Source organism: Hemicordylus capensis, chromosome 5, assembly GCF_027244095.1.
Source record: "Hemicordylus capensis ecotype Gifberg chromosome 5, rHemCap1.1.pri, whole genome shotgun sequence".
Taxonomy (NCBI): Eukaryota; Metazoa; Chordata; class Lepidosauria; order Squamata; family Cordylidae; genus Hemicordylus; species Hemicordylus capensis.
In genome coordinates, this window is record NC_069661.1 from 122379524 (window position 1) to 122392379 (window position 12856).

A 12856-nucleotide genomic window follows, 5' to 3' on the forward strand; every position below is an offset into this window, starting at 1 on the left:
AGGAGGCCTGCTGCTTCCCAGGAAACAGGCAGAGGGGCATGCGGCACAGCTTGAGCGGGTGATACTACTCATTAAAGGCTGCTCCCAAACCAGCTGTTTGTCCTATTAGCTTCAATGCAAGAGATTAAGCTTCATTTTAAGTACATGACTTGGTGCATTTGCCTAAACCAGCTTTAAAATCCTGTCATTATTATTAATTTGCATGGCGCCTTTGAGGCACAAACCTCTGTACAATGATATAAAAAGAGCCCTGCTGGATCAGTCCAATATTCCAGCAGCAATGGTCAGCCAAATGCTTCCAGGATGCACACAAATGGGGAATAAGCAACATTACCTCCATTGTTTGCCTCCCAGAAAATAGCATTCAGGGGTTCACTGCCTCTGAATCTGGAGGTTCCATTTAGTTAGCATTTAGCTAATAGGCAATGATAGACCTATTTACCATGAATTTCTTTAATTCTTGGCTAAGCAAGCTAAATGCATAGTTTGTTTATACCCACTAATTATTAGGAAGATACGATGGTGCATCAGGGAAGCAACCTGCCTAGAGAGCAGGAGGCTATTGGTTTGAATCCCCGCTGGTGTGTTTCCCAGAATATGGGAAACTCCTATATCGGGCAGCAGCGATATAGGAAGGTGGTGAAAGGCATCATCTCATACTACATGGGAGAAGGCAATGGTAAACCACTCCTGCATTCTACCAAGAAAACCACATGGCTCTGCGATCACCAGGAGTAGACACTGACTCGATGGCACAATCTTTCCCTCCCCACCCCCCTTTTTAACAAAAACTTACCTTGCCCAAGGTAACCATTGAATCAAAACTCAAGGCTGCTTTACATATGCATGACTGCAGCATCCAGGGGCAACTTGCACATGTGAATGAGCTGAAGAAAGAAGAAGAGGAAAAGGAGGAGGAAGAAGAAGAGGAGGAGTGGTTGTTGTTAATAAACAGAATAATAAATAGAACGTTCATGCCACTTGATGTCATCGCAAATGTAATGCTTCGTATCCAAGATATTCAATTTGCACACTGAGCTGTAATAGTAAAGAGCACAGAGCAGAGATCCAGTGTGCGGGTGGGTGACCTCTTTTGCTGAAAGCCAGGCAAGATCACTGGTACTGATTGTGACCAAACCAGTCAGTGAACCACAGCAGGCCAGGCTCATAAAACTTCTCTTCACATGACCTGCGCACAACAGGAAGCCAGCCACAAGAGGAAGAGACTGGCTTGCTTTAACAGTTCCCGGTCCTATTTCCTTTTCTCGTCCTTTTGGCCTATTGCTGGTGAGCAAAGGCCCAAAGGAAGCCTTCCTTCCTTCTTGAGAGAAGCAATGGGAAACTTTGTCTTGGAGAGCATCCAGACCCTCCAGCTGAGCTGTAGCTGTGGTTGCATTCTGACTTGGGGTGTCATGTCGGCATTTAACGTGACAGATGCCATGCCTGGTTTTCAGAGATCTGTAGGCTTTCTGGCTTCATTATGCAGGCAGGACATGACTCTTTGTACATCCTGATCTCAAATGCACAGGACACAATCCATCCAGAAGTTCTTGAGCAGGAGACTCTTTACAATGAATAAGAGATGGGAAAGGCAGTGCATGGGGAAGAAATGTGCCCAGTGGCATTATTTTAAAGTGTTTCTTCCCATCCATTTCCAGGTAATGCTATAGGATCCCATCCCAACATCAGTGACTACCATGAGGTAACTGAACACTGTCAGAGCTTTAGGAGCGGGGAGGGGATAGACTGGTACACACACACATGCATATGAATCCCTTGATTTCTTTGCATTTGATGACTGTGCCTCGAATATCTATCTGAAATGGGTTCATGAAGCAGCACTCTTGAGTTGGTGTTCCATTTGTGATGTCTTTATTGCCTTCATATCCCACCTTCCTCTAAGGAGTTCAGGTCTGTGTACATGGTTCTGTTAGAGGTTGTTGATTTTTACCCACAATAGGTAAAACAGCAGAGCACTAAGGAATGACCACACACTCCAGTTACAGAGTAGGTAGCAGAGGATGGTTTGGATATTGCAGCTATTTAGAGAAAACACGTGGAGATCCTCGTGTGACTAAACACTAAACATTTATTGGTTAAATACACTTAGACAGGAAAGACCTATCTCTAATCTAAAGGACTACATAGTGGATAGGTAAGGAGAGAGAGAGAGAGAGAGAGAGAGAGAGAGAGATGTTTCCATCTGCTCTCTAGGAGGAAAGGAAGGATTGTGACACAGCACAGGAAGTGCTGCAGAGTCAGCTCAGGGGTCATAGAGTAGGGACAGATAGGGAGACCCTGACTCACTGTCTCTACTCCCAATGCCCCTAGTGGTCATTAGGATAGTTGGTGCAAAAGGTCGATGCACTGGAAGTTCATCTCCAACAGGTTCTTTCTACACCCTACTCCATTTATCCTTACCTTGTAAGGTAGTTTAGGCTGAGAGGTAGTAACTGACCCAAAGTCACCCAGTGAGTGTGATAGCACCTTCACACATGCCTGCAATCACTGAATGCTCCAGTTGCCAAGTGACGGGCCTGCCTGGCAGCAGCTCTCCGAGACAGCAGGCTCCTGGAGATGCCAGAGACTGAATGGAGGCAGTTGTGCTGAAGAGGGAGGAGGTGGGTGGTGGTTGGGGCTGATGGCTGAGGCCAGCCGATGGGCCCAGCCCCATCTCCCCTTTGGGTCTTTGAGCCTCCTCTCATGTGGAGAGGCACAGCCCTTCCCTAAGCAGCGCATAGGTCAGCGAGGCAAGGGAAGGGGCTATAAAAGGTGATTGCCATTTGGGGGGTCGGCCTTTCCAGCCTGCACATGGAGGAGGAGGAGGGTTTCTCCTGCTCTCCCTCCCTGGGACAAACAGCTCCCCCTCCCCCTGTTAGGGGGAGTCACCTGTTAGGGGCTGTGAGGGAATTTTTTGGTCTTTTTCACCCTTGGGGGGTGTATTCTAAATTTGGTAATTGATCGATTGGTCCTAATTGATTATTATACAACTCTGTTGTGAGCATATGTCACAGTTTTGTTGGGCGGGTGAGCTGGATGGCTGGGCCACATGGGATAGTGCATTACAGGGCTAAAGGGTTGCAGGAGAAGCTGCAATGTGGGTTGCAGGAGAGGCTGGCCAATGGGCTTGGTCAACCCCTAGCTGGACGGCTGGGGGGCGGATTGGCGGCAGGTCCATGCCCCTTTGTCAGTCTACTTCGTCTGGTCTCTAGAAGGGCGGAGGTCTGCCTGACCCAGCTTGACAGCTGGCAGGTCAGACCAGAGAGGTTAGAGGTGCCCTGGCCCTGCCCCCCAGCCACCTGCACGAAGCCTGTTTTAAATGCTGCGGATCTTAATAAAGTTGTGGCCCTTGCGCCTAATGCCCATACTTCGTGTGTCATGAACTTCCTTCACATCGGCACAACTGTCCAGCTATCCGTATCTTCCTCAAGGGAATGATACTGGCCTACATTACATGGTTGTTGTAAGAATACTAACATGATAGCATGCTTTGAAAATGTGCAGGCAGTTAATACTTTGATGACCACGATGATGAGCAGCAACAGCAGCACTAGGAAGACTTTCTTGCACTAGGAAGACCCGTCTCCCAAATCTCGATGCCTATAACCTTTCTGTGCTGAAGATCATGCCAGAAAACCTTTGCACTACTCTCCTCCCCCACTTGTGTTTGTTTTTAACCTTTTCTCCACTTTTACATTTTCTTGATCTACTGGCATCCTAAACAGAAACGTTTTCAATAATATCTGGGCTTGTAGCTGGCGGATATTTTAAAAAATAAAAAAAGTCAGAAATGTTAAGCTCAACATCATCAGTTACTTTGTATGGAAGCATTAATGTAAGGACAGTGACGTTGTCGCTTTCTTTTGGTTTATGGCACTGATCCCAACACCATCTCACCAGCTATCATGTGCCACTGGTGGGGGGGGGGGAGCAAAGCAAAGAAGTCTTGATTACATTTCGACGGCCGGGAATAACGGCAACTTTAACGCATCAGCGTATCTAAACAACGGTTTCTTGAAGTCAGATATGCTTTGAATATTCAAGGAAAGTTGTCTTGAACGCTCAAAGTTCCCTGAACTATTTCCTTAGAATTAATGCATAGTTCCTTCGCTTCCTTTAAGAGAGTTCCGCGGGCCTTGTATGGGACTCTTAGTGGTCTCCCATTGAGGAACTAAAATAACGGGAGATATACAGCTAGGTCAGAATTCACCCAGAAGTTCTTCTGTGCAAGCCTCGTTTCCATTCTACCTTCCAGCCTCGCCCCTCCATAACACAGTGGATTGTCGTAATCCTGACTCATCCAAATAATTGCACTAGTATTGCACTGTCTAAGCTGTCTCCGTTCCGTAAAAGGAGAATGTGGTATTTCAACTGCCAGATCCAGACCCAGATAATAACTCTACAAACAGTTATCTTCAGTCTGCTGCTCTCTCTCTTTCTCTCCCCCCACTCCTCTCTATCTCAATCAGGGGTGGGGGAGGGAACATGTACCAGACAAATTTGGCGGCGGCGGCGGAGATGTACCACCTTCCACTTTGTAGCAGATTTGAACCTAATGGGAGCAGAATCGAAACCTCTCTCTCTCTCTCTCTCTCTCTCAGGATCCGCTGATGAAAGAGAATATTGCTCAGAACTGAGTTAGGTATATGCCCTAACTTTCCTCCCCTCTCACGTTGTTCCCCGCCCTCTTCTGTATGCATTTTCTCAGGTACTGATGACTATCTCCTGAAAGAGATGCCCTTCTATCATGCAAGGCTTTCTGCTATTTTTGTGTGCCTGTATGTGACCCCCACAGATTCCCCCACCCGCCATATATATGAGACGCGGAATAAATAAATAATAAATTGGGGAAAGGAAAGCGGCCGCCTGCACGCGTTTCTGGCCGGGGCTTTTGACTTCCCGACGGGGTTCGCCTCATCCGGTTTCCTTGGTCTTCTAAGCGCGGCTGCGTTTACACCAACGAGGGCAAGAGATTGTTTCAAGGGTCTTAGGACGCTGGGGCATCGTTTATCTTGTTTCTTTTAAAGGGGGGGGGGCGGGCCGGGGAGAGGCACAGTGTCCTCAGTCGGGAGCAAATGACCAGAAGGAGAGCGGGGACACAATCATTACCCCCAAACGGCAACCCGGACTGCAGTTCAACAATGCAGCTTTTGTGCGGATTTCTGCTGCCTGCTGTGCGCGCAGCGGGCTGGGGTGGGGAGGAGATGGATGCATTAAACGGATCCAGGCAACTTCACTCGGAGCTGGTCGGGCCCTCCTTTCTTCGACCACTCGCACACTCACAGGCATCTGAGAAACTGGGCTGGCAGAATGAGGGGCACTGCGCGAGGCAGTAGCGGGGTCTGGGCAAGAGCTTGGCTTGCCAGGGGACCGGCCGTGGTGGGGCCGCTTTTCAAAAACTGCAGTATGGACTCACACTTGGACCGGGAGCCCCGAAACACCAAACTAAAGTGGGGGGGGGACAGGGGGCAGTAAGATGTCTGCCTCGCAGTCTGCCCTGTCAAGAGGTAATGTGGCCCCCAGGGGTGGAACCAGCGTGTCCTTAAAGACAGACAGACAGATCTGACCCAGAGGTATGGTCCACGGGGAAGTTCTCCTGCACAAGGCCCACTGAAACGGAGGGGAACTGCTCTTGGCTGTATTTAAGATTCAATTGCAAAACAAGGGAAATGTGAGAAAGTTTGTTGTGGTTACTTTCCATACTTCATAATTTGATCATGGTTTTGTGTGTGCCCCTTTGTATTGCTTTGTTTCTATGAGGAGGAGGTTTGATGCAGACAGGCGGAGTCGACCTATTTATTTTTTATTTATTCGATTTCTATTGTTTTAATAAAGCAAAACAAATGAAAGAACTAAGCTTATCAACCCATGTCAAACGTTGTTGTATAACTGCTTTAAATCTTTCTAGGACCGGTTGACTTGTTGTTTATGTTTTAAAAGACTATTTTCAATAATAAAACGAGTCTCCTTTTTATTTTTAAGCTGAGAAGAATAGATCTGGCCCATTTTAGAGTCAGGGACCTTTCCCACTTTGCAGTAGGTCTTGCTACTCGTTGCAATGCAGATCCTACGGCTGCAATCCTACGGCACACTTTCCTGGAAGTAAGCCCCATTTAGCATAATGGGATTTATAATGGATTTGCACTGCACAGGTGACTTCCAAACCTCTCCAGCTGTAACCCGTAGGGAATTACCTGGGCAGTGTTAGGTTGTTATAAATCCCATTGTGCTAAATGGGGCTTACTCCCAGGGAAAAGTGTACAGTACTGCAACCCTAGGCGGCATGTACAACCTGGGAATGGACTCTTGCTCACTGGTCTGAGGGCAGAAGGACGTTGGCATCTCCCAATAGGGCTGGGACAGATCTCTGTCGGACTCCCTGGCCAGCAGCTGCCAGTCAGTGGCTGAGCTAGATGGAGCTAGGATCATCTGACTCAGCAGAAGACTTCAGGCGTTTTGAAACCTGATGCTGCTGAGGTGACTAGAAAGAGGACCTGGGGGCACGGGCCCTCCGGATTGCTAAATGGCGGCCCTGGTGAGAGGAGGGCTAGTTCGGCTGTGATTCTTTGAAGTCCTCTCGAAAGATTCGGAGAAAGCAGATCGAAGACTTCGGTGACTGAGGGGCTGGGTCGGGTTCCGATCTTGTGAGTGAGGAGCCGGAGGGGCTTAAAGCGGGCTGTTCTAAAAACTTGAATAGAATCCGGAGTCGCTGCGCTTTCTCTTCTCCCTTTGCAGCGGGAAAACGAGCCCAACGAGGTCTTCTCCGTGGCTGGTTCCCTGACCGAGTGAGATGGATCGCCTCCGACTAGCTGACCTTAACTGGCAGCGAGGCGTTGTGGCCATCTTTTCTCCTTCTCTCATCTCCGAAGCCCAGACAGAGAGATCGTTGCTGAGGAATCAAAGAAGTTAATGATACAGTTAGACAGCAATATTCTTCTACTGACATAGTCTGCCCAGCCGCAGGTTTTCCCTTTCCTTAGGAAGGGAAACTTCAGTATAGCGGAGCTGCTTGATTGCTCCGGCTGCAGTGAAGTGGAGCAGGCCAAGAGTTCTCCTGGGTCCACCCGCCTCTCTGGCGCAAAGTCTCGCTGGAGTTTCAATAGCTCCCCTCCCTCATCCGAGAGAGAGAGAGAGACCCAGCAGCACTTCAAGGACCAGACCCCTGGCCTCGAGGGCTAGCTCCATAGGTTGCCATCCGTAGCTCATTTAACCCACAACCGTCCTATTCAAATCGGTGGTTTTCCTACTCAAATCGCCTAAGCTTTTCAGCCTTACATTCACACATTACACAACAAGAAACTCGGGTTTCTTATGTACGCTCAACAGGAAGCCACAGCCAACACCGGCTGTTTTTGTTTTTGTTTTAACCTGTTTGCAGTAGCTATTATTGAGCTGATGGGTTCAAAGAACCCAGGCCCCCAGCTCCTGAGGGGCCCCCAGATCCACCCCTCCCTGTTTTCTTCGTTTTCTCCCTCACTCCGAGAGACCTCCAAGGAGAGGGGTGAACACAGGCCCCCTCTCCCCTAGCTACCCACTGCCTGTTTGTCAGGCTTCTCTTCAGTCCTATGCACAACGGTGGGACTGACTTCCCGGTAGACATGCATAGGATTGCCCTGTCAGGCTATTTGAGGCCAATACTTAAACAATTCCAGGTATATGCCTGAAAAGGCAATCTAAATTATTAATGAGCAAGCCCGTTGAAATGAATGGGACAAGTTAGTCATGACTAATGTGCCCTATTAACTTCAATGGGTCCACTTATGAGTAAGTCTGTCAACTGTACTGTTTGAAGAAGCTTGCTTGAACCCTATGAAGTGTGGATTCCATAGGCTGCAGTCCACAAAAGTCGGTTGAAGGAGAGGGCTCTAGAGCAACCAAGCTGAAGGTTGCAGCTACTGTGTATATGCAAGGGTCTCCAGTTTGTGTGTGTATTCAAATGATATCATAGACAAATACCTACAAACAATATCAGGAGTGTAGAGGATGGGTTCAAAGAACCCCACCCCCAGCTTCTGAGGGCCCCCCAACTCCACCCCACCTATTTTCTCCATTATCGCCCTCACTCCCAGGGGCCACAGGGGAGAGGGGCAAACATGGCCCCCTCTCCCCTAGCTACACCCCTGAACAATATATATTTGAACCTATTTTCAGTCACATGCTCCCAAATGGAGACTTTGTGATGGCCATTCAGATGACTTTTATCTTGATTTATTACTGTCTAAATTTGATAGTATGAGTACTAATTCTGTGGCCAAGTTTTGTTACATTGCACGCAAGCTGCGTATTGCCATTTTATGATGTTTCTCTCTCTCTCTCCCTCTTTTTTGTGTTCTGGTCATTGACCGAAAATAAATAAAAGCTGAGGCCAAAGCTAGCTGGCTTCGGAATAGCTAGGGACCAAAATAGCTAGGGACCAAAACCAAAACTGTTTTAGGTATTAGTGGCACGAAGCCAGTTCACACTGGGCATAAATGATATATCCAGGATCTACTAGGAGAGACAGAGTCAGAGAAGTTGATCCACAACCTGAAAACCTTCTCCTTTTAGCCAGTCTCAGCTCTACATTCTAAGGAGTCTCTCCTCCTGATAGTCATTTTGCTGTAAGTAGATGATAAATCCAGCTGACCAAAGAGAACTACTGGATTACTGTTTGCTGACGCCCCTTTCTTCTGCCCTTCACTTCCCTCTGAGGTCAGCAGGTAAAGCTTCCTCTAGCATTTAGCTTTATAACTCAAGGCAACTTCAAAGGGAAGCTCTTCTGCCCCTGCAAAGGAATGGTCGAAGTGCTTTAATTGCAAGGCCTGTTCCCCACCTTTTTGGATTTAGGGGAGAGTTAGCTACAGAGGGAGCTAAAATTTTAGCAGTCTGGCTAAAATTGAAGAGGAATCAAGGCGTTGGCCTTGCAGATTTGTGGATTTTATTCAGGGCTCCCCTGTCTTTCCCCCATAACTCCAGCACTGAACAGCAGCAAGGTCTTGCACGGTTCCCATCCATTGCAATAGGACTGTGCAGGGTGCTTCCAGATTACACCCTACAACAGGGGTAAAATGCTTCGGCTTGTCAGGATCGTATTGAAAACAACCCCCATAATCCTTTCCAGTAGAACTTTCTGTAGAACTCTACAGAACTTTCCTGTAGATTGTGCCCAAAGTCGCCAGCAGTGGCTGTGTCGTTGCCAAAGATAAAGCTAAACATGTCCGTGTGTGTGTGTGGAGGGGAGTGTTGACAGGGACCTTGGGATAATTCTGCCTGAGAAGAAGTAGGGATTAATCGCACGGTGGCTGGACAAGTCATTCACAGGTCGGACAGGCGGATTCCAAACCATATTTATTATTTACTAGGAAGGAAGTGTCTATGGAAGGCAACGAGACTTGTACATTCTTGCAGGATTTGGGGGTATTCCAGAAGAACCTTTCTGACCCGAATTTAAGGTTGAGATCCTAAACAAACTCCCTAGAGAGTAAGTCACATTGAAGAACTTTCTGAGTAAAGGTGTTGCTTGGGATCACTTTGCATTCACACACAACAGCACCACGACAGCATAAAGGGACGCGAGAACGGGCGGAATCCATTCGCAAGCTCGAACTAGAATACCGGGTTTCCCCATCGTAAACACGCCTCTTTGGTAATAAAATCGTGGATTTCAACGGACCTGCATTTATTTCCAAGTAAGGGCTGGGAATTAGAAGCAGGGCGGGGGGCGGCGGCAGCGGGCTGTAGGGAAGTGCGCTCCGCTGCGCTGAGCTTTTAAAAAAGAAATTTCTGCTGGCCTTTTAAACTACTGCGATCTAATGGAAAACGTACAAGCAGATTCCACCCAATTATACAGCTTTCACGTGATAAGTAATCTTCTCCCACCTTCCAGTGGGATTCCACCAATGAGTGGAATGGCACAGAGGTGACTGACAGGCACGTGGGCACATTATTTGTGTATGTTTATAATAAAGCTTTTGGATGTATATTTAACTCAATGACATCACTTTGAAAATATTGGGCTAACTGTATTTAGGGTGTGGCTGTTCCACTGACCCACGCACACACGCACAATCACACCTCACTACCACATTTCTAGCTAGGGACCTGTAATTATTTTCCGTCCCATCCGCCCTTGAGTGCTTAATAATATTAAATTGTATAGTGCATCTCGGAGGTTGGACGGCATAGTCTGGAAGGAACCACGCAATTTGTTCCTGATGCGGTTTTACCGACCCACCGCCGATTAAATTATGGGCAGCCTGATCCTAAGCGTGTTTACTCGGAAATCAGTTCAAAGGGACTTCCTCCCAGTCCCAGACGGATTGCAGCCTTTGACTGAAGAACCCACTGGGTGCTACTGACTTCAATACCTTGATGGTTCGGGATATGAAGCTCTCGGACTTGCCGCCCAAAGCAGGCAGAAATCAAGGCAGCAGCCAGACGACTCCGGGCCCGATCCTTGTTCTTGTCTGAAAGAGGCAGCCAAGCCCAAAGCACATTAGGTTTTGAGCAATACCTGGTGGGATCAGGCCTCGGGTGTCTAAACTGAAAATGGGAGAGGTGGATGTTGCCTTGAATCAAGTTGGGCCATGTTGCTGTCGAGACTCCCACGGTTAACTCTAGCGGTGAATGTAGTGTTGGGTGATGGAGCCTTCTTGAAAGCAAAAGCACGATATCCGAAATCCCAGTGGGAGACAGAAGAGGCGGAAGGGTGGGGAGAGGGAGTGACCGCTGCAGGGACCCCAAGAGGAGCTGGAAGAAGGCAACTGGGGAGGGGCTGGGACGCGCCGAGTGGTCAGCTGCATCTCCCGAGCTGTGAGGACCGGAGCTGTTTCTTTCCGTTCATAAAAACTGTGCAGCCACTTTCCTCGAGCAGACTCATCACAAAATACTGGGAGTCTGGGACTCAAACCCTTTTCCATCCCAAGTACACCCGTAGCGGGGGAAAGAGTATGTGTAAACAAGCCCATCAGAGGCAGCGATTCGAAACGCATTTCCTTGGAAGCAAATTCCAGTGAAAATCAGCGGGACTATCTCGTTTGGAGGAGGTTGTCTCCAGATAATATGGGGTGAGGATTTTCATCTGTTCTCTCGAAATATCTCTAAGGGAGTTACTTAGACATTATTGCTTTAAGATGAAGGCAGGAATGTGCTTAGGGTTAATCTGGAATCCAAATACGTCGGCTTCATTGGGCTGAGGAGTTGGGGATTCTGAGGCTGTAATCCTAGAGAGTAAATGCCACTGAATTCAGCCGGACTTGCTCCGAGTAAAGATGCATAGCAGGGTCGGGCTATAAGCAGCACAAGTATTTGAAAGTACTGGAGTAAAAAGCTTGGGTAAGTCGTGAGCATGGTACTATGCATGGCCTCGATTCTAAGCATGCGATTCATGGTTATTTGAAAGTCAACTGCTTTGCAATCAAGTAAAAGTGATAGGAGTGAAATGGAAACGTCGTTTAAGGGAGAATTGCTATTTTGACCAGAGTAGGTAAGGACAAGGTTTTAAAGGGGACAGCAAATAACATCGAGCTGGGGACGTCGGGACTCTTCGATCCACAACGCAGTTTGCTCGGAGTACTCGACATTGATCCCTGTTGTTTCCGTTAAAAGCACAATGTCCACCGGGAAGTTCTTCTGCACAAGCTCTTTAATGTACATGAGAAGTGCACAAGAACAGCGTTCGATACGTTGGATGAGGCGCTTGTGCAGGAAATTTTTCGGTGTGTCTGTGCCAGTCGGGTCTTTTAAAGCGGCTACAGCCTGGGATGGATTTCCGGATTGGATCGGGCTGTTGCTTCCCTCGCGGGCTAAAGACTCGTGTGTGTGTGTGTGTGTGTGTGTGCGCGCGCGCGCGCGCTTTCTCTCGCTCTCTCAGGGGGAGTCTTTAGGAGCAGCTCTGTCCCCCCTTTTGGGCCAAGGGGCTCTGTGTCTGCTTGACATCTTGAAGTTTAAATAACCGTCAGGGCCGGCTTTGTTAACTGCCTGGCAGCCAAGTGCCTCGTTACGCCTGATTGAGCTAATTGCTTTGAAATAGGATATATTATCTATAATTATAGAGATCTTGGAGGAGACGGCCAGCCTTGTGCTTTCATCTTGCCCAAGTGCATCAAAATGTCGCGATCAAATTAATTTGGGCCACTTGAAATAGTGCTCTCCATTCATCCAGGCCCGCGTTGGCCTCCCGGCCTTAAAGAGGCAAGGATCCCCTTCTGCAGTCAATGTGGGCGGGGGGGGTGCTGGGGGCTTGTTTGACCAGGACAATTACAAAGTTCGGTAATCTTGCTGCAGCACCACAGACAGGACGGCTCTAGCCCTGAGAGGTGCTTATGGTGGAGTCAGTGGTGTGTGTATGGGCGGGGGCGGGGGGCAGCGGCCCGTCTCGGTTGGCTTTTTAGGGTGTGGAGAGAGAAGTTAGCTGCAACTAAGTTTACAAATCAGGCAAGTAAAGAGAAGGTCTTAAAACAGCTCCCTAAAGGGAAAGGGGGGTAGTGTTCCCCGATAACATGGGCTGAGGATTACGGTCTCCCTGACTCCCTGACTCCCCCTCCCGCAATTGATTCTAAAATACTTTACTTAGTTCAATCTCTCGGAAATCAATGGGATTTACATTCAAGTAAGTGGACAAAATCTGCTCTCTTAATACATGGAAGTAAATTGCATCAAAACAAATCTAACGGAAGGCTCCTTCTCACATAGGAAGTGAATATAAGCTGGTTTAAATGGACCCTAAAATGTAAAAATGCAGATGCCGTAGAAATGTATGGCATGTACGTGTGCACCTAAGATCCAAACCCGTGCATCTTAAATGAATATCAAGACCTTGCGAGGCCCTTTCAAATGCATAAACACTGAAAACCTGTTTCCTCTGTGTACCTTTTCA

General features: G+C 48.0%; 1 long non-coding RNA gene across 1 annotated transcript in view; it reads right to left on the bottom strand.

The window, feature by feature from the left end:
• Nucleotides 1-6309: 6309 nt before the first annotated feature.
• Nucleotides 6310-12856, bottom strand: part of LOC128328481 (uncharacterized) — a 106832-nt gene continuing 100285 nt past the window's right edge. Inside the window, exon 3 of the long non-coding RNA XR_008309241.1 lies at nucleotides 6310-6889. This is a non-coding gene — a long non-coding RNA (uncharacterized LOC128328481). The remainder of the gene's footprint in view (nucleotides 6890-12856) is intronic.